Below are 5,054 nucleotides of genomic sequence, written 5' to 3'. Positions count from 1 at the left end.
CCTCGCACTGGCAAAGATGACTGGGAAAGTAAGAGGGCTCTCAAACCAGAAAGTATACAAAGAATGGAAAATATTCAAAAACATATTGTCCAAATAACAATCTCCTTGCGGAATTAAGCTGATCCTTGTAAAATACAATGTGAAAATGTTAATTTATTAGAGTACATGAAAACAAATCAGGGCAATAGAAGGCTGTGCGTTAAACGTAAATAACAATACAAGTACAATGAGAAGAATTGAAAATCTTTTATTTAGAAATTCAATGAATGATTGTATAATAATGCAAATTCTTGTTTTGTATGTTTTCTTTTTCCTTTTTCCTTTTCTTGTCTTAATCTTTTCTTTTTTTATCTTTATATATGTATATATATTTGTATTTTAATCCAATAAACATACAATAAAAATAAAATAAAATCTACAGCTATCCAAATGGACTTTGGGGAGAGATTGAGAGATGGGACATCAGTTCAACTAGTCAAAAGGCTTGGAGCATCTTCCAGATCCTGTCTGTGTTCATTCTCCTGCCTTTCCATCGCCATTGCTCAAACATCTGAGCTTAGACGCACTTCGAAACTCACTGTAGCTCTGGCAGCCCTCGGCATCCGTGTCTCCTCCCCAAGCAAGGTGGAGAATCTGCCTGGCAAAGGGGCATCAGAAAGGCGAGCACTGCTGAACCTCCCCTTCCCATCACCTCTCACCTGCCAGCAGCCACTGCGGCCGGCTGTCACAGCCAGAGAGATGGTAAGGAGAACTTGTTCCATCAGCACCGCCAAAGGTCTAGCTGCATCGGTGTGATTGACCAGCTGGATGCAAAGGAGTGGACCTCCATGGGAAGAGGGCTCGGTGTTATGTACTGAAGTTCTCATCCTGGGCCAGCAGGGGAATACTGTAGATAGATTTCACTCAGGTCCACATATGCAAATCAGGAATGGAAAGTGACGTTCAGTGATTGGATAGTTACAGAAAGTTGTTACTGTTGCGTTGTAGTGGAGCTCTATATAAGCAGGTTGGCTGAAGCCTTCAGCCCAGTTCTTTTTTTTATATATATAAATTTTTTATTGATTTTCCAACATGAATTAAAACATATTACAACTCACAATACATGGACAAACAAACATATAAACACGTATAATTTCATAACCTCTTTTTCTTAAGCCTAATTTCAACGACTTCCCCATGCCTCCCTTTTCTGCATCCCTGTTTTAAACTTTTTCAGCAACCCCTAATTTCAATTACTTATAATTCACTTTCTTTAATCCTTTTTCTCTTACCCAATCATTTACCGCTGCAAATCTGTTTTACATTACCCATGACATTTTAGCACTCATTAATTTTACAACAGTTCTTGAGGTAAAGTTTAAATTTCTTCCAATCTTCTTCCACCGTCTCTTTTCCTTGGTCACGGATTCTGCCCGTCATCTCAGCCAGTCCCATGTAGTCTATCACCTTCGTCTGCCACTCTTCCAGCGTGGGTAGTTCTTGTGTCTTCCAATACTTTGCTAAAAGAACTCTTGCTGCTGTTGTAGCGTACATAAAGAACGTCCTATCTTTCCTTGACACCAATTGGCCTACCATGCCCAGGAGAAAAGCCTCTGGTTTCTTATGAAAGGTACACTTAAGAACCTTCTTAATTTCATTATAGATCATCTCCCAGAAGACCTTAATCCTTGGGCACGTCCACCAAAGGTGATAGAAAGTACCTTCAGTTTCCTTACATTTCCAGCATTTATTATTGGGCAAATGATAGATTTTTGCAAGCTTGACTGGGGTCATGTACCACCTATAAATCATTTTCATAATATTCTCTCTTAAGGCATTATATGCCGTGAACTTTATACCAGTGGTCCATAACTGTTCCCAGTCAGCAAACATAATGTCATGACCAATGTCTTGTGCCCATTTAATCATAGCTGATTTAACCGTTTCATCCTGTGTATTCCATTTCAACAGCAAATTGTACATTCTTGACAAATTCTTAGTATTGGGTGCCTTCAGCCCAGTTCTGTTCTGGCCTGTGAATAAACAAGAGCTGTTTGAAGAATCGCTGTGTCGTCTGATATGTTCACCCACAACTTAACTCTCAGAGCCAGGGGATTGGCGCCAGGGAACGATGAGTGGTCAGAAGGAGGAGAGGGAGCAGACTGGGAGGAGGATGTGTTGGAAGTGGAAGAAGTAAGAGGGTTTCGTGAGCTGGGAGAGTCTGTGGCAGAGAGCATCTCAGAATCAGAAGCAGAAGCAGAAGCTGGAGAGGAGGGGGGCTGAGAGGCCGAGATGAGGCAGGCTGGTGAGGAAGCCAGAAGGTCCTCTCCTCCTCCTGCAACCAGCTCCCTTCCCCCCGGTCTCCCAGAACCAGAAGGGGTGTGAAGAGGGTGGAGTAGAGAGAGACAAGATGACAGAGTCTCAGATTGCTTGGGATGGAACTGGAGAAGGAGGAGCCTTAGACAGCAGTGGGAAGTTGGGGACCTTCAGTCCCCACAACTGTCTCATTGAGGCAAGAGCTACTGGGAAGAGTTGCTATGTTCACTAGGCCTGAGCTACTTTCTTTCTTTGACTAAAGAGTTTACTTTGAGTTGTTGCTGACCTTTTCCCAACCCACACCTTGACAAGCAGAGGCTTCCTTTCCCGGAATTATTATTATTTTTTTTTTAACTTCTTTTTATTGAGTTTCATATAAGTAACCAAAAAAAAAAAAAGAAATAACTTCACAATTACAAAAAGAGAGAAAAATACAAAACAAATATCTAAACATAACATAAGTATTATCTATTTCCGTTACAATTCTTTGTCCTCACAATTATCTCTTTATATCTCAAGAACTTAAATCATTCTTCTACGCTCTATTGACCTCCATCCCTCCCGCTTTCAGGCTTCTTAATATACATAATTTATTTTCCCCGCAGCTAATAATTGTTAATAGTTTACACGTCGTAAGGTTTATATCAAATCTGTTATAGTTTTTAGGCTTCTGTAATTCCCTTCAATGTATATCATAAATTTGTTCCAGTCATTAATAAACTTTGTATTTTTTTGGTTTCTGATTTTTTGAGTCATTTCTGCAAGCTCAACAAATTCAAATAATTTTGTTTGCCACTCTCTAATTGATGGGATATCTTGATTTTTCCAATTTTGGGCAATTAACAATCTGGCGGCAGCTGTGGCATACTGAAATAATGTCTTATCTTCGTTTTTAACTTCATCCCCAACTATCCCTAGTAGAAATGCTTCCGGTCTTTTAGGGAATGTATATTTAAATATTTTTTTTAACTCATTATAAATATATTCCCAATATTTCTTCATTTCTTCGCATGTCCACCACATGTGGAAAAAATTACCTTCTTTAACCTTGCACTTCCAGCAGTTCTTATTCCCAGTTTTGTACATTTTCCCCAACTTTGCTGGGGTAATGTACCACCTGTACATCATCTTTTCTAAATTTTCCCTGAGTGTTACACAAGCTGTAAATTTCATTCCACTAGTCCATAATTTCTGCCATTTGTCATACTCTATATTATACCCCAGATCCATTGCCCATCTCGTCATTACCCCCTTTATTTCCTCATCTTTGGTATCCCACTCTAATAATATGTTATACATTTTGGATAGTAATTTGGATTTGCCTTCAATTATCTCTATCTGAAACTTAGATTTCTTTTCATTCATTCCTACTTTTTTATCATCTCTCCATACTGCATTTATTTGATGGAATTGTAACCAGCCCGTTAATTTGTCTTTCAACTCCTCGTAAGGTCTCATCCTCCATCCATTTTCTGATCCTATCAGTAGGTCCTCATAAGTCAGCCTTTCTCCCTCCATATTTGCCTTTTTAGTTATTAGAATATCCATTGGTGATAACCACCAGGGCGTCTTCCATTCTAGGAGTTTTTTATTTCTTTCCCACACTTCGAGTAGGGGTCCTCTAAAAATATGATTTGAGAATCCTTTATGTATCTTCTCTTTATTCTGCCATAAATAGGCATGCCAGCCGAACCTGTTGTCGAACCCCTCTAGGTCCAACAGGTCGGTATTTTCCAGATTAATCCAGTCTTTAATCCAACAAAGGCTGGCAGCCTCAAAATATAACTTCAGGTTAGGTACTGAGAAGCCCCCTCTTTCTTTTCGATCTGTAAGGATTTTGAATCTAATTCTTGGCCTTTTGCCCTGCCATATGAATTTCGACAGGGTTCTTTGCCAATCTGTGAATATTTTAGATCCTCTAATCACTGGGATGTTCTGAAACAAAAAAAGCATTCTCGGGAGTAGATTCATTTTTATCGCCGCCATTCTTCCCCTCCACGAAAGTTTCACTCTATTCCACATATCTATTTCTTTCTTGATCTCCTTCCATGTTGTAAGGTAATTATCTTGAATTAAATTTATATTTTTTGTGGTTAACCAGATACCCAAATATTTTATTTTTTTTACCACCTTAATTCCGTGCTGTTCCTCCAGTTTTTCACTTTCTTTTTTTCCCAAATTTTTAATCAGCATTTTTGTCTTTAATTTATTTAATTTAAACCCTGATAGTTTACCGAAATCTTCTAGCATTTCCAAGGCCCTGCCAACACTTTTTTGCGGGTTTTCCATAGATAACATTAAGTCGTCCGCGTATGCTTTTAATTTGAATTCCTTTGTTCCTATTTTGATCCCTCGGATCTCAGATGCTGCTCTCATTTTATTTAGAATTATCTCTAGTGCCATGATGAATAAAAGAGGGGATAGAGGGCACCCCTGTCTTGTTCCTTTTTCAATTTTAAAGGAATTTGTTAAGTTGTTATTTATAATCAATTTTGCATCTTGATTCGAGTATATTGCCTTTATTCCGTTCATAAACTCGCCCTCTAACCCTGCTCTTTCCATGCTCTTCAATAGGAACTTCCAAGAGACATTATCAAATGCCTTTTCTGCATCTATAAAAATTAGTGCCGCAGGTATTTCGTTCTTACACTCCAAATATTCTATAATGTTTATGGTATGCCTTACGTTATCTTTGAGGAACCTATTTGGAAGGAATCCTGCTTGATCCTTATGTATTATATTTACTAGACACTTTTTAA

Source organism: Podarcis raffonei, chromosome 8 (genome assembly GCF_027172205.1).
Source record: "Podarcis raffonei isolate rPodRaf1 chromosome 8, rPodRaf1.pri, whole genome shotgun sequence".
NCBI classification, from domain to species: domain Eukaryota; kingdom Metazoa; phylum Chordata; class Lepidosauria; order Squamata; family Lacertidae; genus Podarcis; species Podarcis raffonei.
Note: the sequence above shows the minus strand (reverse complement) of the source record.